Genomic DNA, 26,769 nt, shown 5'->3' on the forward strand with positions numbered 1-26,769 from the left:
AAATTATTTAATTATATAGTGATAACATAACGTGAAAACAAGTCCAGTTACTACTATCAAAGGAAGATATACCTAAATAAAACGTAAGACGTTATCGATAGAAAAAAATTAAAGACAAAATGCTAGTATTTTAATATTATAAATTCTATTTTGTTGCGTTATCGATGTAAAAGAAATAAATTAATATCTATGTAACATAATCGCTAGAATCAAACAACCGAATAAAATCAGACAAACGAGTATCAATTAAAAAATGAGCAAAAGTAAGGGTGTTTCACGTTAAACACAAACAAAACAAATCTCAATGAAGCCGACCGAACTGGGGCGTGAAGAGAGCGTTGCAATAGCCGGATCTGCCTAAACTTGTGCGCGCGCGCAGCTCACGTACGCGTATTGTTCATTTTGATTACATGTCAGGTGTTCCGGCGCTTGTATTTTTTACGGAAATATATGCATGGAGATGTCGTCATCTGTCCATCACCATACACCATCGGAAATGTTCTACAAAGTGATATCATAGGAAACTCCCCAAAAATAGCATTAGGTTTGGGGTCAGTACAATATATTTTCCTTTTCTTCTGCATTGTTTTCTAACTAATAACTTTATTCTCTAATAACTACTTTCTATGTTTTACTTTCCTATTTATGTAAATCCCTAACAGTCCGTTATTGACATATAACTTTTATTAAAAACAGTTTTTAAGTGAAACTTTTAAGCTTTTTTTTATATGAATTAGTAATTTTATCAGTTCTCTGCGACATAGGATACTTTTGCCAATTCTGAACTATGCTTTTTTTTTTAATTTATAGGGCTACTTCTGTGTTGGTTCCAATGTTATTAATTATAATATATTAATATTAATTTGAAGTTGCTGTTTTCTGCTAAATAAAATCTTAAATTATATCTTAAGAATTTTTTAATAAATATAATTAAAGTTGGATACTACTTAGATAAAGAGTTTTAAAGTTTATGTCATAAAAAATTTTTCATCAAACAAGCACTTGCATTAATTCATGTCCAACAAATAAAAATATAATATATCAAGTCGCTCAAACGTAATGCATTAATTTTATGTACCTTTCAATCACTACAAATTAATCGTGTTCATAAATAACATGGTTAAGAGGTTGGCAGTCGAGAATCGAGTTTGTATTACTATTAGGTGGTCAGTCGAAATAACTTTATAGCATACGCGTCATGTACTAGATACATCGATAAACGATTTAGTTTTAAGGGTCATTCGATTGATCGTAAAAATTTACAATATAATTGATGCTGTTAACAGAAATTTTCTAAATGCTCTCTCTTATATTGTAGCTATTGACCACACGTTCCATTATGCTTTCGCACACACGTCGGTGCAAATGGATTATACATAGATGAAAATGGTAATATTGATTTCTAACTATTAAGGCAATTCAGTTTTGTAGTCATTCGCTCGTACACGTATATCTCACACATAACGAAGCGTCAAATGACATAATACCAATATTAAAAAAAAAATTAACTCTTTTAGAGTAACTAATGATAATGGTGTTTTGCTTATTAGAACTAAATAACATAAACAAGTCACAGTTACATTAATATAAAAAAAATATCATTACTTACCTAATGCTTTGTATCATCTTGATATACGTAGAATACCTTAGAGGATGTCGTGGTGGCAATAATGGCAAGGCAGATTCCAAAAGATAAACATTAAAAAATATAACGATTTATTGTAATATATTTTAAATATTTTTACTTATTAGTATTATAAGAGCACTTTTATAAATCACTTTGTGAGTTTAGTTTCGATTGTTCGTCTAAAAATATGGAATGCATGTTATTCTATTCGTGTCCTTTTGGTATAGGAAAAAAAAAATGTTATTTAAGTTATACTGTATCAAGCAAGACAACCATGAGTTTTAAAGTTCTTGTTAGAGATATACCCACACAAGTTCATTCCTTTGAAAACTTTATTTGAAAAAATTAACACATCATGCCATTTATGGGCACGGAAAAAAAAACAAACATACGGGCCCCCTTCTCCATTCACTAGTCATCTTTATTAAAGCGACATAAAGTTCACATTGATAAATCTGTAAAAGGTCAAAACGAAAAGAGAGAACATGACGAGGACAATTGTTATAGGCCATAATTTTATATAACGCAAGTTACTGACCAAAACGGCAATTAAGAATCAAAATAAACTCAAATAACGAACAAAGCTCATATTATAAAATACGAAATAAACTTTAAAAAATAATGTCCTATCAAAGTCTCCTGACATAAAAGAAGTTAATAAGAATAACACCGCAAACACCTCATAAAAAGTAAATGTCTTCGACCCACATAGAGATGTAGTTAAATCAGACATTTTAAAAAGTCATACTAAAACTGTTTTCCAGATGCCCATATCTGATAATAAACAATCTCATAATATTTAGAACCATTCGTATATATCGGGCTACATCGGTATTTATAGCAGTTTATTTATTAATAGCCAATACATAAGCAATTGCAGTAGGTTAGTTATTTGTGTAATTACCTATTAAAACAGTAAATAACTTGCCACGCATCACTTTATTAACAAAACTGCGGTTTTGTATTACTGTTTCAGAGACGAGTTTCCTGAATGTTTATTCAGTTTATACAATTGTGCGTCCAGTTATTTCCATTCTTATTTATCGTGAGTTGATTTTTGGTCATAAATCATAACATATACAAACGAATTTAGGATACAGTTTGAACTACAGATGAACTACTTTTAGATTTCTCTCAAGGAAGTAACACATCATCCAAAAACGTTGGATGTTTGCCATTTTTCAGTAAGTGTAATTCTCATTTTGTAAAATATTCGTACACATATAATGAATCAGAGGAAGTGCCGGATTAAAATCACCCTGAGCGTAGCAATCATCAAGATACAAAAACAAGAAAATTGCTAAAGGTGAGTTGGGCAATTTGAAACTGGATTGCGCGCTCGAGTTAGATAAGGAGATACTAAAGCAAAAACTTGGCAATGAAGTCACGTTTAAATCAAGCGAAGCGTGCAACAAGTGGAAAGAGAATAGCAAGCAAATTCTGATAAACTAGCAACTCGCAAGATATAAGAAATGAACGTAACAAAAAATGCTACAGAATCTGTCTTTAAAAAGAATTGATGAATGTACGAAATACTAACATAAAAAACAGATGTCTACAGGTCCTACATATGACAAGTCGTTGTAAAGTTTACTAATTACAATTAATTAGTAAATACTTACAAGTATTTAACATAAATTGCGAAATGTATGTAAAGACTGAATTTAATTTGTATGATAATGAAGTTTCATAAAGGAAAGGCTTAGTTGTTAATTACAATATCTTTTAGCAAATATGTAAGCAATGGTTTAATATACTCAAGTATATCTTGTAAAGTGGTCGAAATTATACATGGTCTTGAACGTGACCGATATACCTACCTCAAAACTTTGTTCAACTCAAATTACAATCACATTATATTAAACGATCAAGGTCCAATACTTCAATTGAAAACCCAAAAATATCGTTTAACTACAATATCAAGGTTGGATATACTAATACATTAGAGCCTTTCGTAAACATAACCTTTAGAATTAAAGTAACCTCTACATAATTCATTTTAAAGTTTTGTTAATCTTTGAATTGCTTTTATTTTGGGATTGCTAGGAGTACCTGTATAAACTTCGAATTTTGTCCATAAGAAGGGCGCCCGCATGTATATGTAAGTCAGGATAACCGCACGAGAACCACACTCGCAAACTGGTTTCGGTGCACTATTATTATTAAGGGCTCGTGCCAATACGGGGAGAAACGTGCTCGAACACAAAACAGTTAACAAAGAAAACTTCTTTATTACAAATAAGAAACCATAAGTCGATTAATACAGATGTTTTACCAAAAGGACACTAATGCAAGATGCATCAATAAATCCACACGCAATTATTCTTCATGGACGCTGTTCTCCTGAAGATTGTTATTCCATGCATACACTAGCACATCCATTAATAATAAGGCACTGTCTAATTGAAATTAGAAAACAGTTCCAGAATTGTTAAAATAAATTCACGAATTGAGCACAACAGACCGTCTGCGTGAGTCGGCCATGCGCAAAGCCGGCGACTTGCAAACTGTTCCGTTTCGTTTCAAACTAAACATCAACGGCCACGCGGAGGGCACCCTACCGCGCTGTCTCCTTCGTCGGTTTGTATCACACTGTGAAGAAACGAGACAGTATATATTCTCACATTGCTCATTTCTTATCGCAGGATAAAGTTTACAGCGACGTGAATAGTTTCCAAGCATTAGTCAGAGTGGAATGGAACGATCAGTTTTTGTGTATTTGGCAGGACTTTTTTCTCCGTGTCGAATGTTTCGGATTTGGACTTCTATTTTTATTATCGACAGGAGTTGAAGCGGAACGAGGGAAACACGACATGTTTGTTTTAATAAAAAGCATTATCTACGAATGTATGAACTTCTAAGACTGGACAATGATATAGAGAACAAAGATTTAAACTAAAGCCTAAATCTAGAAGAAGCTTATGAAAAAATAAAACCATTATAAGTTTACTAATAAAATATCCTACAGTTAGAGATCTATTTCAACAAGATTATGGGCTGGAAATAGAATTTATTTTAAAATATATCACAACTATAAATAATTTTGTGTTCCACAAAAAAAAAAAAAAAGTGACAAAATCAATAATTTTTATTTCAAAACTACTGAACCGATTTTAACAAAATTGCTATGGCACAAATCTGTAGTACATTCTTTCATGTAAAAAAAGAATTTTCCAATCGATTAAAAACTGTAGAAGTTATGAGGTAACAAATTTAAAAGAAAATACAACCAAATCAATATGGTTGTATTTTCTTTTAAGTACCTCCTTCTTTTTGAAGTCGGTTGAGAATAGTTTTTAACGCTTACAGTATTGGCATCGATTTGGTTTGACTACAAAGATCTTTTTTTTTCTTATCACAAAATTTTTGTCAAAGAAGTGAAAATCGTTAAGTATCTGCTGCAACTGCGTCAGTACTTCTAGTTATATTTATCACTCTTGCACAATTACATTGCAGGATATAAAGAACATCTAATTTAACTAATGTATCTGCAAGACTAACGTAAGATTTCTGAAAGGCCCAAATTGTCGGTTAATTACAATGAAAATAAGAATGGATTCGGACAACTGAACTCTGATTACAAATCTGAGAGTATTATTGAGTAATCACTTGTTGAAATGTTCATGTCATAGCTTTCAAACTAAACAATACGATATTGAAGGTATAAAAATAACATACGAGTGAAGATATCGTAACTATAATATATAAATTTTAATAAAATTTGGTCCTTTTCGAATATTTTACAACCGTTTTCGAGAACTCATATGGGTATTCGAAGATGATAAATCGATCTTGATAAAAAGAGATAGGTTAGTAGAAAAAATCAATACAAATATCTAACTCCACAAAAAATCTGGCATGAAGGCATGTACTATTTCTTCTAAGAAATTATCAATAACCGAATTGGCTTATTCCTTATTACATATTTATTTTGTGTTATTTTTCGATACTACCGTAGATAAAATAAAAATAAAGTACTACATATAAAAATAGAAATGTCATTAAAAAAACAATCTTGGATATCTAATGATCGCCTATAAATCAAGTCAACTTTACGAAGGCAGAACAATTTTTAAATTAACAAATCAAATTATACCAATTTTATGATATTCTAAAATTGAGGTCACAGTCAGACAACACCGAAACAATAGCAAAACGGAAAGACACAACTCAAGAGCCAATTGAGGCATTGCGTAAGTTGGCGCCACCGGATAGAGGGTTCTAAACAAACGAAAGCGTGAAATTGGATATAGAGAATATGACATTTGGAAGTCTCATTGTTCCTGTTAGAGACGCGGTGATGTTGCGTGAAGTATTATTGTCCATAAAAATGAGTACAGAGAAGAAAAACATAATTGGTCAAACTTTCACTTCATTTAAGATTGTCTCAGATATGACACTAGGGTTAATTTATATTTCTTAATTTGTTTATTTTTTAATGGCGAATACTATTTTGGACAGGCCATTAAAGCCACAGAAAATTTAAATTACTAAAACATAACATCAAAACATTTCACAGTGAGTGAGTATCAATTTGTGATTATTACGAGTAGACTGATTCGATTTCAAAAATATCACTCAATACATGAGATGAATTGCTATATATAGTTCTATTACATATTTCATGACAACTGATATTTTTCATCTGTCATATCCACCATGCTACTACGTGCAGAATAAAGAATCTTCTAAATTTTTAATTTAAATGATAAATAAGTTTTCCAAAGTTCAAGATACTACATTTTTCAGATAACAACGGTAGGTATACAAACATGATAAATCTTTCTTAAATAACTTAACATTCACTGAAACGTTAAAAACTGCAGGAAAGTGTTTAAAATATGAAGGCGACACTGTCGCACTTTCTAAGAAAGAGACTAAAACATTTCAATACAAAAGATTGATGCTTCTCGAATCTGGATCGCAACTAACAATGCGATGGACTGATTTACGAAAGACCTACCAAACTTTCACTTGGCCCTTCCAAGTCGCTCAAAGCGTTACTATTAGGGACTTCTCTCTTTTTGATGTTGATGGATAACTTTGAGAGCTCTGTAAATGAATTGTCTATCAATTTGATTGAAAGTACGTCATTTGTTACGTTTCAAGCATCTTACACGTTCATGATTTGCATTTTATATTTGATTATAAATGTGTTAAAAAATATCATTTAAAACGATTTATTAAAACCTCACGCCCATTAACATGGACATACAATATTTGTCCCCAAAATTAGTTTATATTTTCATACAAAATGTATGTTCATTCTTTTAAACAATTTTTAATGTAAAAATTTTATATAAGTACTGCTACATTTAGTAAGTGATATCAACATTGGATTATAATTAGATAGTCAAGTGTAATTTCTTTTTTTTTATTTTTAAACTTGGTTTATATTTTCTGATGTATATCTATATTATTATTTTGGATATGATTAATGCATGCAATGTGTATAGATGAAAGATTTTTATGCAATATATTTCAAATTTTGAAAACGAAAATTCTTCACTAGTGCGTATTCTTCATTACTGGCAAATGACCTATGGAACCGAGACATGGTAACACACCGTTGCCCATATGTAAAAGCTCCAGTTACTAAGCGAGTTGTACCTCTATACAGTGCTCGGAATTTCTTTGTATGACAGAATCCGAAATGAAGATATCAGCAAAAGAACCAAAGTGATGGATATAACCTGAAGGATAAGTAAACTGACAACCGATGAGGAAGAAAAGTTCACGAGTGGAGACCCCGTACGGGCAAACGCAGTGTAGTACGGCCCCCCACTAGATAAAATGACGACCTCAAATGCATTTCAAGGAGTCAATGGATGTAAGACCTGTTTTTTGGCAATCTATAAGAAAGGTCTTTGTTCAGCAGTGGACAGATAATAGCTGATATGATGATGATGATGAAATAAGCTATTGATATCAATACATTATAAAAATATCCCACTCAAGTATATTATATCGATAACGTGATGTATTTTTAGTGTATATTGAGTATATCAGATGAAAGCGCTTTCAAATAGAAAATAAAATAAGCGAATAAAAGTTCTTAGTAACCTTAAAAAAATCTAGTCAGAACACATAAGGAACAGGTTCTTGTGCAGTACTTGATTAAACAGAGGCTTGGAGTAGGTAAACAAGCTAGAGTCTGCTTTGTCATGAATTGCATTAAAATTTTTACATAAATTTTTACTCACTTTAGTAAAAATCAATTTCAAGCCAAATGTCACATTATTTACATAATGGATTGCAAAATTACATTCAAATGATGAATTAGAATGTTTAAAGTTTCTTCAAATTTTTTTTTTTTAAATAAAGAAATACAGCATGTTTTATTTATTTTTTCAATTCGGAATGGCAAAAAATAACGGTCCACTTGATAGAAAGTCAACTATCGTCGTCACCTATAGACATAGATTGTATCATAAATATAACAAAATATTCTGCAATGCTCATGATAACCGCATAATAAATGGAAATGCCCGTGCATTTCCATTTATTATTCCTTAACATTAAGATGCAGACTATATGGTTTCGGCATAGAATGGGCCACTCCTTGCTTTCCCGTGAGTATTGTAAAAGCCGACTAAGGGAGGGCGAGGCATGGGCTGCAGCGTCCCTTTTAAAACGTCTCTAAAGTCTGATTGCAGTTAACTAACTGGCAAAACCCCCTAAGGGGAAGGCTTATTTTCAGCAATGGACATTTACAAGGCTAATATAATGATCACGATATAGAGTTATGCCTGAGTAATTGGTAAATCCCACTCTTCCAAATTGAAGCACAACCAAAAATACACTGCAATGCTGCTTAACGCCAAAAATACTAGTGAAACAGTTGTATCCAAGCAGACGATTTTTCTAAAAAGTATCTCTCTGATAAAATGTCAAGTAGGTATCTTAGTTATTGGCTGAACTATTCTACAATCTGATCAAAATAATGTATATCCACTTTTGTATGCAATTTAGCGAAACGATAACTGTCGCCTATATATATGAAGAGTATTATAGACATAACAGAGTATACTGTATCGCATATTATATCTGCTTTTTATTTTATACAAAACTAAATTAGATATTGTAGGTATAAACAAACACCTTTTGCTACAATGTAAAAATTGGAAATTTAATGATGATAATATTATTAAAATGTATTTATTCTATATATTTTATAATAATATTATGCTCTTCCATACAGGATAAACAAGTAGTAGCTTTATGTCTGTATTAATTGATGATTAATTTCTAAGTGGGACAGTACTAACTACTTACATTTATAACAACGCCCGCGGCAGTCATTTTGCACCCAATACACTATCCTTCCTTGACCATAGTAATGGAGTTTATCTCATCATATATCTTTACAATTACTCTTGGCTTCCCGGTTTTGAACACCGCGTAGTTTCCGTATATTGTGGCAGATTGAAATTGGGTGCTAGCAAAATTATAACTCATTATAATCTATGTAACCACCACAATTCAATGCAATTGTATTTAATATTTTAGGCTACAAATGGAATCAAACAGCAAAGACATGGGATCAAGTTAAATTACTAGGGTGGATATTAATTAACTCTTTTTATTAATTAATTAAAATCTTATATAAAAAAAAATCTGTCATTTGAAAACATTGGTATAATTTTTTACAATTGTTATTGTCTTTAAATATCTTTATTCAACAAACACGAAATCGATTCTGGTGTAGGTATTATACTCTAATTTTTTTTATGCAACTTAGAATGACAAATAAGGTGACAGCCCGCCTGATGGAAAGTGGTAAATATCGCCTATAGACATGAACAGTATCATGGATATAACAGAATATACTGTTTCGCTCATAATACCTCTTATGGGTTGCCATTCTTGAGGACTACGGTGTTATTCCTCTGTGCCTTGTAAACTCACTGCTGTATTCTACCCTTTAAACTGAAACACAGCCATCCAAACACAACTGCTTCAACTGCAGAAAAACGAATGGGATAGAGGTACCTAAGCAAACGACTTTTGTACAAAGTATCCCTCTGGTAAACTCTAAATGTATCTCTAAAATTACGATTTTAATATAAAATTTTGTTTCATTAATTATTCAGTTTAGCAAATCTATGTCACAGACTATCTATGATATAATGTATCAGGTCTGACGCAATTCTATTAAAAATGTAATTTATACCAGTTCTTAAAATACAATAGTACTTCAGAATCGACTTCATTATTTGATTAAGATAAATAATATAAAAAAAATATTGTGATAAAACTTAAGTGCATGTGTATTTACATTTCTTATTATGTGGTTTAACAAGTAGTTATACATAATTTTAGATACTATCTTACCAACAGCTTCAAAATCCTGATTCAGCATGAATATAATAGATTGTATCTCAAACACGTTAACCCATATCTAGATTACCATATATCAGCCTGTTACATTATTGTTATTTACCCGTACATTCATTTTCAACTTACATAACTTGTAAGAGACAATTTAATTTGTTTAAACAGATCGTGTTTGCAGCAAATTTTTTGCAAACACTGTTACAAATTGCAAGGAATGCTGTATTGGACGATGCTGTCCAGTGTTATTGCTGTTGCGTAACTTTTGAACCTATCCATCAATCGGTTGCTAAAATATTAGTTGAAGCAGATCTTTGACGATTGCTCAATTGGTTAATATTGAAATTGGGTCAAATACACAAAATAATCTTGGAATCCAATCTGGGAGATTCAAATTCTGTTGTCATTGGGCATATGCCAATAAACACTGTTATGTAAAAGAAATTCGCTATCATTAAAAATTTTACTGTTCAGTTATTTACTAATTACGACTGAAACAGGTTCGAAAGATATGAGTATGTGCTCCAAATGGTCATCATTCCTCGTGTCGGTTATGTCAGCGAAGTAATAATGTCAGATAAATTAGCATGTGTGCACTTTGTTTTATTTTAAAGTAACAACTTTTACGACGATGTAGACTTCCGCAATTAGATACGTAATTTAAATTTCAGATAGCGGCGACCTGCTATAGTTCAGTTGGTGAATGCTTAAGTATGGTACAAGCATTCCAAAACTAAATCCCAAGCTAGCCTGTTTACAATTTCCAATTATTAGTTCTATGCCCGTCTATAGATTGAGGTCTGTGACTGAAGATTAATGCAATAAGAACTGCTACAGATTTTTTTATATCACTTTACTCGTATTGTATAGTCAAATTTTAAATTATAGGAAAGAGTTCTTAAAAAATTAAGGAGTATAATTGGGGACTTCTCTCATAAAAAGGATTTCTTCCGCCAATCCTTTGAATAATAATAATATAAATAATATAAAATTTTTCTTTCAAAAAAAACCTTTTTTGTGCCTTTTTCCTTTCTTTCTGTAACCTGAGATTCTTTAATGTAGCGTGAAAAAGTATATAGCTGAAATATTACGGAATTTCAATTGTTAATCAATAAAAAAGAACATATTTTTCGGTTGACCGCATTCGTGAACCATATTGTCCCTGTGTTCATAGAGTGGTGTGGTCACATGTCGAGCTATTTATTATATTTTTATATTATTTTATCAACCGTTAACTGTCCATTGCTGAACATAGGTTTCCCCTAATTGGAGTGTTTTGCCAGTAGTTGCTACGCTTGGCAGACGAGTTGGCTACTGCAATTAGCCTTTAGTGATGTTTTCAAAGAGACATTGCTATCCTTCTGCAATTAAGCTTCCTTAGTCGCCTCTTACCTTACCCACGGGAAAGGAAGGGGTAGCCCATTCTATGCTGGAACCACACGTGTAGAGTTATATAAGAGTAAAGCAAATTAATTGCAGAAAGAACTATCTAAATAGATTCAGATGAATTAAAAATCGTATCCTTTTTGATGTCGTCGCCGTCGTTTGGTAAGTCACTTCAAAGGCCTTCGTTTAAAACGAAAGTGGCCTAGAAATTTTGTACATCAAAGAGCCTTTTATATTTAGTAATCATTTCATATCAATGTGTCTTATTTGTGTATATGTCACTTTTAACAGTATAAAGAGTCAAAAGTACTCTTGACCATTTAATAATAAATTTTATTATTTAATTATTACTGATGTCTTTTTCCTTTTCTTGTAATCCCTGAAGATGACTGTAATCCTGCCCGCACTATCGATAAACCGCAAGATCGCTGACGGGGCACCAGTGAAAGATGATAGGCGAAGATGAAAGCAGGTCAGTTAACCTAATGTGACGAATTTAGCAATAATTAACCATGATTGTTGACGGGGGAGACGCGTGGAGGCCGACCTGTAGAGTATATAGCTAGCAATAGAGCTGTTAGGCTCCACTGCTAATCCTTTTCTTCTCTCTTTACTAATTTTAAAATTGTAAAAGTGTAAACACACAATTAAGAAATAAAAATTCAGTGCAACCTGTTATTACCCGAACTATTTATGAAAATAGACATTATGGAAAGGGATTCCGCTGTATAAATAAATTGTCAAACTATTTAATAGTTTGGCAATGTAATAACATAAGTATATATAAAAAATAAATTTGAAAACTTTGTATATAAACTACAAATTTAACATCAGGGATAGGCAGAATAACGTAATACTAAGTTTTATAACTATATGTGTATCTCATTTTGAGTGAACATTATGTTTTTGTGAAATTTCTCAAACATAAAGTGAGTTTGTTTATTAGTTACCACTTGGCGCCTTTCCGGGTCCAACAATTGTCTTGACTTTTAATATACACGTTATACAGTTCAATCAATGTATTGCGGTCACGCGGACAAAGACGCAAGCAAAAACTAGTATGACATAAATAGGTATTATCAGTTGCAATGAAACAATAAAAAAAAACCTGCCGAAGTTTTCCCAACAACAGTTTTCTCAATAGCATGGGGTTCTTCAAAAGGGGGTAAAGAAGTTTCTTTAGAATCGGCAACGCGCGCGTATTACCCCTGGTATTGCAGGCGTTCATAGGCTACGATAACTGCGCTTACCATCAGATGGGCCGTATGCTTGTTTGCCACCTCAATAGTATAAAAGAAAAACCAAGTTTTGTTAATATTATCACAGGAACACTCTCTAAATGACATAAGTAACAAATCGAAGCATTCAATCAATTAATCGTTTTTTTTTATTTATTCCAGACATTGAATATTAGCAGACGGTCTTATGGATGGGTCAATTATTCGTTTGTTTACATTTCCATTAAATTCTGTTGAAACAGACTATAGTTTTACGTTTTCTAAATCTTCAATCGCAATACTTCGCAATCTGGCACAATGATTAAATGTTTCCCCGTATACAGGCAGTTTATAAACGCATCAGTTATTTCCGTAAGAATGGCGGAACAAATTACTAAAAACAGTAGTTTAATTCCATACGAAAGAGGAGCTAATGACGTAATCACTAAATGTATATTAAAATAGATCACCATAAAATAAACATATTCTCATTTAATGAATCACGTGCAAGCAATATAATAATTTTAATTCTTTGACACGAATGTAATGTTTTATTATTACTTGTCATATATATGTGCAAGCCTTCCCCATAAGGGCAGTTTTGTCAGTAATTACCATTTTTTTTATACAACTTAGAATGGCAAACAAGCTGACGGCCCACCTGATGGAAAGTGGTAACCGTCGCCTATAGACATGAGCAGTACCATGGACATAACAGAGTATACTGTTTCACCCATGATACCCCCATGCGTTGCCATTCCTGAGGATTCAGATGTTATTTATGAGGGTATAGAACCCTGTAAATTCACGCCATATCCCACCCTTCAAACCGAAACAAAGCCATGCAAACACAACTGCTTCACGGTTGAAACACGAATGGGAGATACCCAAGCAATCAACTTTTGTACAAAGTTTCCCTCTGGTAAGTTATAATAGTTCATAACCAGTTAATACTTTATACTATTTTGCACAACTTATATCCGTGAGCCATGGTCATATAATTATATCTATAACTGATTAATGAGTTATTTGTTTACGTATAGTTGAGCTACTGGAGAGCCATCTTTTGCTATTAGTGAAGGGTGTACAACAGGCAACACGGTGCAGTATACTGCCGCCCACCGACTGCGCCCACGTACGGATTAATTGATAGCGCCGACCGCGACCCGGTGTGAACGATGGGCTACGTATAATTAATCTTTCCAAAGACTTTCGATGTAACAATAAAAGAAGGCGCCATTAGACATTTTTATTTCTTTAATAGTTTTTTTTTTTTTTTTTTTTGAGTGAAATAAAACTACGGACATAAGTTTTAAAAGTAATAAGTATTATCTTTATTTGTTATCTGTAAATAACTATCTGTCAAATACGGTATTAAAGGATCCTTATGATGCGATTTTATTCGTCCGTCCGTCAGTATGTCAGTCTGTCGCAGCTTTATATCTTAGCAACTACTAAGGGCACGATTTGAAATTTACCATACATTTTGCAATGAAAATTATTAAAAATATTTTAAAAAGATATTTTTATTTCGTTTGTTAGGGGGCCCAAAACGGATACTCAAAATTTTACAATTGATCTACCAGTCCAAGTTAAATAACATATGAAAGGAATTCATTTGTACCTTTTTAAATTGATTTGCATTTTTCAAAGCTTTTTTAATTATGGTCGAAAATGTGAGAAAATCCCTATTCCCACCCCCCTTTTATCTCAGATACTTTTGTAGCGATAAATTTAAAGTAATTATAGTTTATAAAGGTACATGTAGATATTACAGAAAAAATAAAACGATGTTTCTAACTAGCAAAATTTTTGAGAATTTATCAAAAAACCTCCAAAAGTAGTCATAGTTGTGATTCAGATTATAACCACAATTATTATCCAAAATAAGAAATTACACATTATTGTATCAATAATAATAACTATTAGGCTTCTATTTCGTATAAGAATTAGAATAAATCGTTTTACATCAAACTTATATATTTATGTACAAAACACTCGCCGTGTGAGTTCAGCTCACACTTAACCGGTTTTTTTATTACTTATGGTAATGATTTAAGGAATATTATTTTCAAACATTTATAATGATAATATAAAAGAAGACGCAAGTTCATTAATCGTTAAAAATAACAGATAAATTCTTCTTTACATCTTCAGTAATATTAATTAAATAATAAGAACAAAAATACATTATGTTTTACAATAAAAACAGACATTTCACTGACCACACACAGCCAATCTAATGTATCTACGAAATATTAAGTTTCATAGATACATTAGATTGAAATTTTGAGGATAAAACTTGCATCTACAAATTTATTGCTTGATTAAACTTTTGTGAATTGATCACCAGTTGTTTTTTTTAATGGGTGAAAATGGCATAGTAACCCCGCTTGCGCTATCGGTACACACTGGCGGGAATCACCAGTAAGAGGTGATAGGTGAAGATTAAAAACGTAGGTCAGTTAGCCCATCGTGACGAATTCAACGATAAATTAGTCAAGATAGTTTCGAGGGGGAACTGCATGGAGATCAACCTGATAGGGTATATTGATAGCAATGGGACTACCTCCCCATTACTAACAATCCCTTCCCGCCTATCACGAGTCAGTGACGTCATACGCCGGAATTTCGACAAATTCGACTTATATACATTAAAAAAGAAAAGTTCATTATTCATAAAAAAAATTAATCGCTCATTAAGCCGCTATTTAAACATGTTTTTCTTTATCATTATTTAAAACTACAGATAATAAATGGCAAACAGGAACTACACATCATCAGGATATCCTTATCTATAACAAAGATATAAAAAAATCGAGTGAAGCCGCTACAAAAGCGATAAATCCACCTGTATGACACAGCTTATGTTTACTATAAGAGTCAACGTACTTTAAGTACGAACTTATTTTAAGTACGAAAAACAACGTTGCTATTATTAAAACAACGCCAAATACGCAGGTTGGGATATAAATTTGTGTATATAGGTAAATTCACCGCACCGTGTCGGTCCCGGCATAGAATAGGCCACCCCAACCTTTCCCGTGGGTGTCGTAAGAGGCGATTAATGGAGTTTATAGTAAAGGAATTGGTAGCAGCGCCCCTCTTAAAACATCTATAAAAGCCTAACTGCGGTTGCCATCCAGGTGGTTGGCCAAGCGTGGCAAATACTGGCAAAACTCCCTTTATGGTGACAGCTTACGTTCAACAGTGAATAGTTTAAGGGTTAAAATAAAAATATAAATTCAGAATATGTTTCGATTGTGTACAAAATTTCATTCAAACATATTTAGAAACAAACATCTGAATACCATTTCGAACGTTCACATCTACTTGTTTTTTTTATACAACTTAGAATGGTAAACAAGCTGACGACCCACCTAGTGGAAAATGGTAACTGTCGCCTATAGACATGAGCAGTACCATAGACATAACAGAGTATACTGTTTCGCCCATGATACCCCCCATGCGTTGCCATTCCTGAGGACTCAGGTGTTATTCCTCTGTACTCTGTAAATTCACTGCCATATCCCACCCTTCAAACCGAAACACAGCCATGCAAACACAACTGCTTCACGGTTGAAACACGAACACACACACACACTTATAATATTAGTAAGATTATTGACAACAAACGTATTAACGTTGGTTGATTTTGACTGATTATAAAATTTGTGCATAATCTGGTTGAATGCACTTTTTTTAGTACTGCATTTTAGTTTCTTACTAAAATGCAGTACTAAAAAAATATATTTTCTAACCACCGCTACTATTTTTTCGATCTGTACCGACCTTAAATTACAAAACATGTCTAGTGCAATAACGGATTCAGCAATTTTTTTTTACTGTTACGTAACAATTTGAAACAGCTAAATCCTCTTGAAGTAAATTTTAGATAACAACATTGATAATATCTTAATTTAGTTGTATGTGCTTTATATACAATACCGTTTGATAGGTTCTGATATAAAAAAAAAAACAAGATGAACCTCTTATTGGCTTCAAAAAGGTTTCTTGCATCTATGCAGTGCTCTGCGCCGTCATTCTGTCGGTCTGCACTAACCCTTTTGTGTTAAATTGTGAAACACAGCTATTGCGATAGCGGATTTAGCTATTTTTTACTGTTCACGTAACAATCTGAAACTAATAAATCCTCCTGTAGTAAAAGTCCGATAACAAAGTTGATAATATCTTAATGTATGATTATGTTAAAATAATCATGTTTTAAAGTCTTAGTTAGAGGATTACCTAACGAGGAGCAGGGCTCCTGAAAAAAATACTTCAACTATAACGTCACTACCCACACAAAAGAGATATTTTGATGCAAAAATATCGACCAATCAAAATATGTAGGTACCTATTTACATATTTAACAACTATATGTGACATTAACGATAAAAATAATATTTGACCATCAATTATTTGGCCTTCTAATAAAAATCGATTAACAGAGTTACAAGTTTTATCTCACGTGTTATTAATTTGAAGTTCTAATACGGAATCCTTTATTAAAGTTAGAAATCGATGGTTCGATTCCCACTAAATAATGTTTGGGCTAACTGGCCTGTTTTCATTCTCATCTATCACCCTTCACTGGTGCCCCGCCAGCGTACGTTAGCGCAGGCGGGGTTACCAATTCTGATGGTGCATCGTTTTAGCAGTTATTGTTTAAACTTTTTATGTACGTTCTGTGATGACTATGTTCAAGGTGAAATCGAAAAATTATTATTTAAAAAGAGTGCTCTACTAACAAAACTGAACATTCTCACCAAAGAAAGATCGAAAAACTACAATAAAATGTTGACCTACCCGTATTGACATGGTGCGTTCATAAATATATTATTATTGTTTGTTTAATCCATATTTTTCTTTTTCATAGAATCAGCCTGTCTTTTTTATGTATAAATATGTGATAGCTCCGCCAATTATACTTAGATTTTGATTATTATTTTTGACAATCGATAGGGTGTCCTCCCGTATTAATCTCATATTAATTCAATGATAATTTAAGGTCCTGCTTTTTTTATTGAATAAAAAATCTAGAAATTTTCTACTTCTTTTTACATCTTTAAAAACAAAAACTAAAGTTCATAACAACATAAATATAGAAGTGTGTCTTTCGATTTCTCAATGCAAGGTCGAATAATAGTAATAATTTAACGATTCTATTGTTATAGCAGTTTCGATTTGCTATCGATATAATCGAATCGATGCCATGTGGTGTCAGGGGGCGCCACGGGCGGACGCGTTGTGGATTACTCGATTCGTGACTTTGCTATATTCCGATTCTGTGAATAGAGAAATCTAGATTTTTTTAAACAAATTCCAAAGAGAAGAGGTTCTCAATTTATTTATTATTTTAAAGTACTGATAACAAACAAGCATACGATCTGTCTAACGGTAAACGGTTACCGCAGCCTATGGATATCTGTAATGGGAGTCAAGGGTGTCACACGCACGTTGCAAACCCTTAAGATACCTTATTACGCCATCTTTGAAGAATTCTACGCCGTAGTCATTAGTAATGAAATATTTTACTTTTTTAAAATGGTTTGACATTTATTGTTGTTATGAAGATTTTTTAATGCACTTTATGTGTATTGCCGACATTAAATCGAGACTTAAAGTAGATATACCTAAATATAATTTAGAACGTGTAATCTATGTGTTACAATCGGTAATACAAATCGATTGCGGTAACAATAAGTCTATTATAGTTATTAATGCGTTCTTTTGTTCCATGCTTTTAAAATGAATGTGATATTTCCAAATAAATAATTAATATCTATTATCACCAATGTAACCTTATCTGTAGGTTGCACTAACCCATGTCATTGGCCTTTACTCAACTGCCGAATTGAAATTTGTAATTTTTAAATGTATGTATGTAAGGATACCTAAATAACTGTACAATGTAACGTAATCTAAACCCCTTAGAGGGGGGGGGGGGGAGGAATTGTTAATAGTGGAATCTAACAGCCCCATTACCAACAATATACCCTATCAGGTTGAATTCCACGTGGTTTCCCCCAGAAACCATCGTGGTTAATTCTTGTGAAATTCGTCACGATCGGCTTACTGACCTGCTTTCATCCTCATCTGTCATCTATCACTGGTGCCCCGCCAGCGTATACCGATAGCGTAGGCGGGGTAAAATTCTCCAACAATTTCAATTATTCAAAAAGTTTACCCAAAATAGTAAAAAAAAAAATCCAATCTGGCAACATTGATGCGTATGTTACACATTACTGTACAATACATAATAAATATGGCGGCCATACAACAGTTAAATATCGTACGGCTTTTTGTGACTTCAAATAAACATGACAAGTGAAAAACCGTACTATATTTCTATTTTTACATACCATTTTTATTCTTTTTGTTGTTTGATCGTTTTTTTTTTTTTTAGTATTATGATAAAAGTGGTTTTATGAACAGACATGAACATATTTATTCATTTTTAAATTTAACTCTCCTATTTATACTGTTCCTTCGAGCTTGTCAGCCGTCGGTTCTTCGATTTACATAGCCCGCGTATTATCTACAATCAATACTAAATATGAATTGATGTTGATCCTTACTTTTACGTGAAACTGTTCGATGCACTGGTATCACACTGACCTTGTAATAATTTAAACCACAGAACACAGACCCTTTGTCTAAATCGACTTACCCTTATTTCACAACAGTAAACGCCTTACCTGCAACAACGAAAGTAATTATAAACCACGAGATACCATCATGTTATGGGGCTTGCGTAAATATAACAGATTGTGTGGGCACACAAAGAGTTCGTTCAAAACAAAGGCCCCAATGCAATGAATATTCGATTTGTATGTCGGATACAGTAATTTACATGTGTAATACTTATCCAGCAATTGCTCTAGTAGTACCAATCCGAGACCTTGATACTGAGTTCGATGTGCGGATCGACCAAACAAATATTGTGAAATTAAAAGAGATACCTATAGTTTGTTATCAAGACGATAATATGTAATAAAGTATGCAATTTTGCAATAATAATACAATAGGAATTCGTAACATCACAGTTTTTAGATAGCAGCGTATAAGTGGTACCACTGGGTGACACCCGCATCACGAATGGTGACCCATCTGTGATGTCCATGGTATTGAAAACATTCAAACAAGTTTAAACACTTCTACATTTAGAATATTAATTGGGTAGTATGATGCTTGCTTTCACATAGGTGTCGTAAGAGGCAACAAAGTTTTAGCGGGTAATATACAGCAATACCTATATATTTTAATTACAATATCTGTATACTGGCCCAACAACAAATATGTAAAATGTCTGTTATTCAATATTTAATAGTCGAAATAAAGAACTCGATCGAAATCTATATATTAATACGTGAAACAAAAACTTTGTACCCCTTTTTACGAAAATTGCGCTGACTGAGGAGTATGACATGTGTGAAATGTGAAATGTGACAATGTGAAAACATATTTACGAGTATAGTTTATATAGAGGAGTGCAGAATGCTAATATTTTTTTTTAAATTATGCATACAAAATACATTAAATAAAAAAAAAAAACTACACATACTGCCATGTATTTGACACACACACGCATATATACTCTTTTGTTTATTGTTAAAGTCTGTGGTCAAATTGAGAATAGACTATTGAGAGAATATTGTTTGTCATTAATATTATTTATCTATAGTATTAATGAATTTCAAACATAAACATAATAAATTCCTTTATTACAGTATATGTTATAGTCGAATCTCGACACCTTGGCGACCACTATTTAATATAGATATCCAACCGGTATGGGCGATATCGGAATGTATAATGACCTTTTTTCCGCCATCAATATCCAAAAAAACCCAATATATAGATATTAGAGAGGTATCAATATTATCCATGCCTACAACTACTCGTAAGAGAACTTAATGGTCAAGGGATGAGCAGCAGTGTTCCTACTAAAACATCACTAAAAGCCTAACTACGATTGCCAACCCGCCTGCTAAGCGTGGCAACTACTGGCAAATCCCCTTTAAGAGGGAGGTCTACGTTCAGCAGTGGACGGTTTATAGCTGATATGATGATGATATTTGTATTTGGATCTTCACAAATGATGTAAAACTCAGCCGAACACGTTAGAATTGTCAACACTATACTTACCAATATTTTTTTTTATGAAATAAAAAATAGCATAGCCGTCAGTCCACCTGATGGAAAGTAATATTCGTCACCTTTGGACCGTGACAGACTGTTTTTGAATAGTTCAGATTTTTATAAACATAGTGATGCAACTCCAAGGAGAAGTCATCAATAGTAAATTACATTTTATTTATAAATAATTATGACGAAATAGATTATATAGCAATTGCAAATTAATCCTTGTGGCCAGGTGGTCCTGGGATAGATTAGTCCATCACTTTCCTTCTCGCGGGTGTTGTAAGAGATGACTAAGGGGGGAGGGGGCGAGGGATGGGCAGCAGTGTCCTTTTAAAACGTGTCTAAAGCCTAACTGTGGTTGCCAATCCGCCTGTCAAGCGTGGCAATTGGCATTTCTCTAAACCTACTCATGTATCTAAAATAAAATTTCAAATTGAAATCATAGCGAAATCTTTACTGTAAGGACCAATATGAACAAATTTTCTAACATGTATAAGAAAAAAAATAATACAATTTTAATTTGTGATAGTCCATAAATGAGTATATTTGCGAAAAAAAAAATTAAACATACAATAATAATGATTAAGGATTACAAATTAATTCCAAAACTAGTCGAACTTTTTCGATCTAATTACACGTACGAGTAAGTTAAACTAGTTGTTATTACATTAAAATATAACCTGTGCTTACGAAATTTAATCAATAAAATAAAATAATAGGTTAACAGAGAAGTTTACAGAAATGGCGTCCCATAATCGGCCCCATTGTAAATGCTTGTACTGTAATGATAGATTATATAAGGGTATACTATCTCCATGGCCACATGACAGGAGAAACCGGCCAGGAAACTGCTATAAATAACGTATGTGGTAATAATTCATATTGACCGAGGTTTGATGGATGTAGCCACGCCCTGTCTTAAACACGACGCCACGTGAGGGTGTGAATACGTTTTGTTTTGATGGTACAATGTTGTTATATCTATATTAGCTGATTCAGCAAACATGGAGGAAAAAAGATTGTTAGTAATTGGAAAAGCAGTCCCATTGCTAGTAATATACCCTGTCAGATGGACCTCCCCGCAGTCCCTAATGGAAACTATTATGTTGAATTCCAGGTGTATTCATCACGATGGGTTAATTGACCTACCTTTTCATCCTCACCTATCATCTATCCCAAGCGGTATCACTATTCCATTACCACCATATTATATCTATATATTAATATTATATTTCTGTATGTATTTAAAAATGAACAGAATTAAATAATTGTTTATATTTATAATATTTTATTAAAACAATATTTTGAAACAATAAAAAGTATCTATTTATCATACATTAAAAAAAACATTCAGGTATTTTTTACAATTGATAGGAATTGCGAACTAGATGAATCCAAAATAATTATGTGACTATTGAAGCTGTTATTTCTTCGCAGAGCAGAATAGACTTATTAAACAAACGATTCAGTGACTAAATCTAATCTAGTCTATGAAACATCTAATTGTTCATCATTTGGTTATTCATTATGTTCTCTTTATGTCAGATTACTGGTCAATCTTAATTTTATCACTTTAAACGAACAAATAAATATGAAAACTGGCAACACACAGTACTTGAAAAATGTAAAAGTAATCACAGATTGAATTAATTGAAACTTTATGACGGTGCCGGCTGTTGCCTGCATGACCCGTTGATCCTCACGTGGCTTACAAATATCCCGCTAAGCATCACATTGGGTAACAAATGACTTGATGATTGTGTTCAATACGTGAGATGATTGAGTCCGACGTATATGCATGATGTGTGTTATTACTGGTCAGTGTAATAACGCGTTACAGTGCAAAATGGAAATGTTAGAGGTAGTTTCATGCAATGCGAATAGGTTGCCGGTTTGTTTTCAACAGATATCAAAAGTGAGGATATAAATTTAACTGTAAATTTATCAACGCTGAATCGAAATTAGCAAACCTTTTGGCAAATAATAGAGTTAACTCGTAATTAAACATATTACTACTATGTCCTCTTCGAAATATTTATTTATTAATATTATATACTATTTAAATACCATAAAAACATATAAAATACAACTGTTCTACTTTAAACAAAATGAACAGATTTGTTTTTGATCTCAAATTAATTTAATATTCCATTTAATATTATTATTTAGTTTTATTAAGAGGAGTTGGAAAGAGGGTTGACATCAGGCAGGTGGCCGGTCATAAAACTAAAAACCAAATCTTTTCGTAATATGGATAAAACCATATTATGGCGACCCCAAATAATAATTGGGATAAGGGTAGGAAGATGACGATGATTTAGTTTTATTTTATTTATTTGTAATTTTAAACTGTTAATAACTAGCGATCCGCCCGGAGATAGATAGAATTTTTGAAAATAATTGAAAATAATCTAAACTATCCATGTTATTCGCTAATAACGTAGCCATCAATACGTGAAATAATTTTTAGTAACAGTTGAGTAGTTTTTAACAAGTTTTTTAACAAGTTTTTTAAAAAGTTTATAAGCAAACATACAAAAATTCAAATTTTTCCTCTGTACAATATTAGTATAGATAAAATAATTTATTTAGAATTTTATTTCTCAAAATAAAATTTAGTAATTACTATCTTAACTAAATAAGTATAAAACAAACATAGGAATAAGTCCTTTCCTATTCAATGAAGAATTATCAAAATGCATTCATAAATACAATCGGCGAATATATTGCGCAATAGTGACATAAATAGAATAACATAAAATCAATTTTCCTGTCTACTATAACTAACCAGAAATCGAAACCATAGAACCTTCTTGGAAGGGACACGAGAGAAATCCTACACAATAGTGATGTCATAAAGTGGCGGTGACACCTCACACGCCAGATGTGCTGTTGAGAACTGCGATCGTACACAAGAGGGTCAACTCAGCCACTTTCCATTTCGGAATTACATGAAGTAAATGCACTTTCAATCATAATTAACTTTTTATATCTTACTTCTTCCAAATATACTCGTATTATAGATAGATATAAATTAATACCATCTGAGCAGATGTTCTTTCGTTATATTCTATGTAAAAAAAAAAAAAATTAAATCCATTCAGAATTGACGTAGATGTTACGAAAAACAACACAATTACAATGAACTGGGGGGAAAGGGATTGTTAGTAATGGAGACTAAAAACCCCATTGCTAATAATATACCCAACCAGGTCGACCATCTCGTGGTTCCCCCTGGAAACTATCATGGTTAATTCCTGATGAATTTATCATGATGGGCTAACTGGCCTGTTTTCATTCTCATCTATCACCCTTCACTGGTGCTCCGCCAGCGTATCCCATTAGCGCAGGCGGGGTTACCATTCCATTTTCATCCACCAAAAAAAAAAAAAAAACAAAAATACAATGAACTATGATCATCATTCAGACTCTAGAAACACCATCCAATGGCGAAGCAATGGCATGATTGTTTTCGTACCTACAATCTACATCGCGCGCGACCCTCTAGTCAATCACTTTTCATTTCGAGATTACATGAGTAAATATGTTTTAAACTATAAGTAGCTTTTCTCCTGTAAATAAAATAATATTTTTTATCTTGTTTTATAATTGCCATATGCGTTATGCTGTATTAAAAACATCTAAGAAGATGCCGCTTCACCATATTATTTGTAAAAAAAATTCATTCAGAATCAGAATTGGCGTAGAATTACGCAACAAAACACAAACACAATGAACTGTGATCGTACTAAAGAGGGTCAACTCGACCTCTTTCCATTTCGGGATTACTTACGTAAAAACTTGGCGACAAGTTCGTATAACATGTCCTATCCTGATACATGGCATCCTCACTTTCCACTATGATTGTTGTTTGTGTGTCATAAACTTGCGTTTGGAGTCATAAATAGTATTTCTATTGCAAATATAAAAATAATATAAAACAAATATTCTTACATAGAGACTGAATTTGAAAGGAATAGTCCTTTGAAAACACTAAATCAATCAATGAAACTTTCAAACAAAAACATGAAATTTGACACAAAGAAATCGCATACAACCAGTTCAAATCTGTAAAAAGAAGCACTAAAATTTTTTAATTAATTTTTAAGCTATAACGTCTAAAAAAAACCTCCAATTTCACTGATAAATTAAAAGATTACTAATGATCTTGATTTCTCTGACGCAGGTGGCCCGGGCCAAATCTTTATGGCAGTCTATGGGAGAAGCTTGTGCCCAGCAATGGTTATTCATCCGCTGACTGAAATGATGATGATTAGTGGATTAATAATATCTAAATTGAGTATATCTCTGTATCTACCATTTCGCCAAAAACACCTCAACATTTGTTTTTAATTTTAGAGTTAGTGAATTTGTAACATATGTACTCGTATATAGATCACATACAAATCATCATATACTAGGAATACAATATAGCATTAATAGGAATATAAAAATATTGTTTACTTGATTAGAATTGTTTATTTTGTTTAATTCCGCTATCATTTGTTCGACCGTACGCCCAGACTGCAAATGTATTTTCGGGCAACACTATGCTCCGAGCAGCGACCGTTTAATTGTCTGAAGATGTCTCGCTTAGAGGTTACAATATATACGTAGACTAAATAATAGTCAGACACTGATGATTAATGGGGAATTTCTAAAATAATAATAATAGTCAATCCTCAAATGTTGGCGGTCGTATCCATACTAATGACATAGGAATTAAACTAAAACAACTCTAATCAACTAACCAGAGACTTTCGCAAAATAACATCTAGTTCAGTAAAATATAATATGGAAATATTAGAGAATACCGAATAAAGTATATAAAATATAACTCTAGTAACTTGTATCAAAAAACCCGAAGTAAGTAGGCCGTCGTTGATTTCTCCAATTATAAAAAATATCATTTCAAATATAATAATTTAAAATATTACTTAATCGTATAAAGTGGTAAAGTAAATAAACGCAAGTCCACTGATAATAAAGTATAAAGTTTTGAAAAGCCTTAATTAAAGTACTCCATTTCAAACGTAATCATGGCAATAATACCAATTGAATTCATTCATTGCAATTACCTTTTACATTGACTGCCGAACCAATTCGTTCTTTTACGTTATCAACAAAATTAACATCAATTATATATTTTTTGAAAGTTTAAAATATTACACATATATTAATAAAACTGTTATCTTACGCGAGCTACGTCATATAATAAAAATTCATGAAACGTAATGCAATTACTCGCAAAAATACAAGAAAACATAAAGCCAGATAGATACAATCTGAATCGTAAAATCTACTAGATTATTTTCGCACACGAGTGAAATAACAATTTTCTATTATTACCGTATATAACTGTATATAAAAAACATTGGCCAAGCGAGAATGTTTTTAAAAGACTTAAAAAAAAAGTTCATATCTTGACGCTATTATTCGCTTTTTTTTAATTCAAGTTAGAATGGTAAACAAGCTGACGTCCCACCTGATGGAAAACGATAACGTGTATTTATCAAAATTATCGTACAAAAGAATGGGACAATGGATTGCACGCAGGCATAACTAAAGAAATACTAATAGAGGGTAACTAAATAATCAACAATGCGAGAGCTGAAAATAAACGTTGGATGAATTTATGCGACAAATAAAACATATAATTTATCTTTGATAGGATTTAACATGTTACGATAATCTAATCTAATAAGTTCGTTTAATTCATACTGATTCGGATAAAATTTGACAAAGAGATATTCCATTGACGGATGAGGGCGCGGTTTTCGTACTTATATAGAAAAGAATAACTGAACTCTGATTCATAACCAAAACTGTTGGAAAAATGAATTTTTAACGTTCCTTAGGTAAGAATTATCGAAAAAGTATAAAATTGAAATATTGCACAGCCGCCTAGTCGTTGCGTTCCAATTGAAACAGTTAGTGTAAACATTTTGTACAGGCGTCGAGTTCCTTAAATAAGAAGTATTAAAAATCGCTGATATTACATAGATGTTATTTGTACAGAATAGAAATAACTTTAGGTAACGGAGTTGAAAGAATGCA

At 32.3% G+C, this 26,769-nt stretch overlaps 1 protein-coding gene and 1 long non-coding RNA gene across 5 annotated transcripts in view; both read right to left on the reverse strand.

The window, feature by feature from the left end:
• Window positions 1-4,208, reverse strand: part of LOC128201364 (uncharacterized) — a 53,992-nt gene extending 49,784 nt beyond the window's left edge. The window contains exons 1-2 of the long non-coding RNA XR_008253214.1: window positions 3,903-4,208; window positions 1,610-1,842 (exon numbers count right to left, since the gene is read on the reverse strand). This is a non-coding gene — a long non-coding RNA (uncharacterized LOC128201364). The remainder of the gene's footprint in view (window positions 1-1,609; window positions 1,843-3,902) is intronic.
• Window positions 1-26,769, reverse strand: part of LOC113520263 (klarsicht protein) — a 384,839-nt gene that overhangs the window by 168,227 nt on the left and 189,843 nt on the right. The gene's annotated exons all lie outside the window — the stretch shown is intronic.

Source organism: Galleria mellonella, unplaced genomic scaffold (genome assembly GCF_026898425.1).
Source record: "Galleria mellonella isolate WM207_F2 unplaced genomic scaffold, CSIRO_AGI_GalMel_v1 utg40, whole genome shotgun sequence".
Taxonomy (NCBI): domain Eukaryota; kingdom Metazoa; phylum Arthropoda; class Insecta; order Lepidoptera; family Pyralidae; genus Galleria; species Galleria mellonella.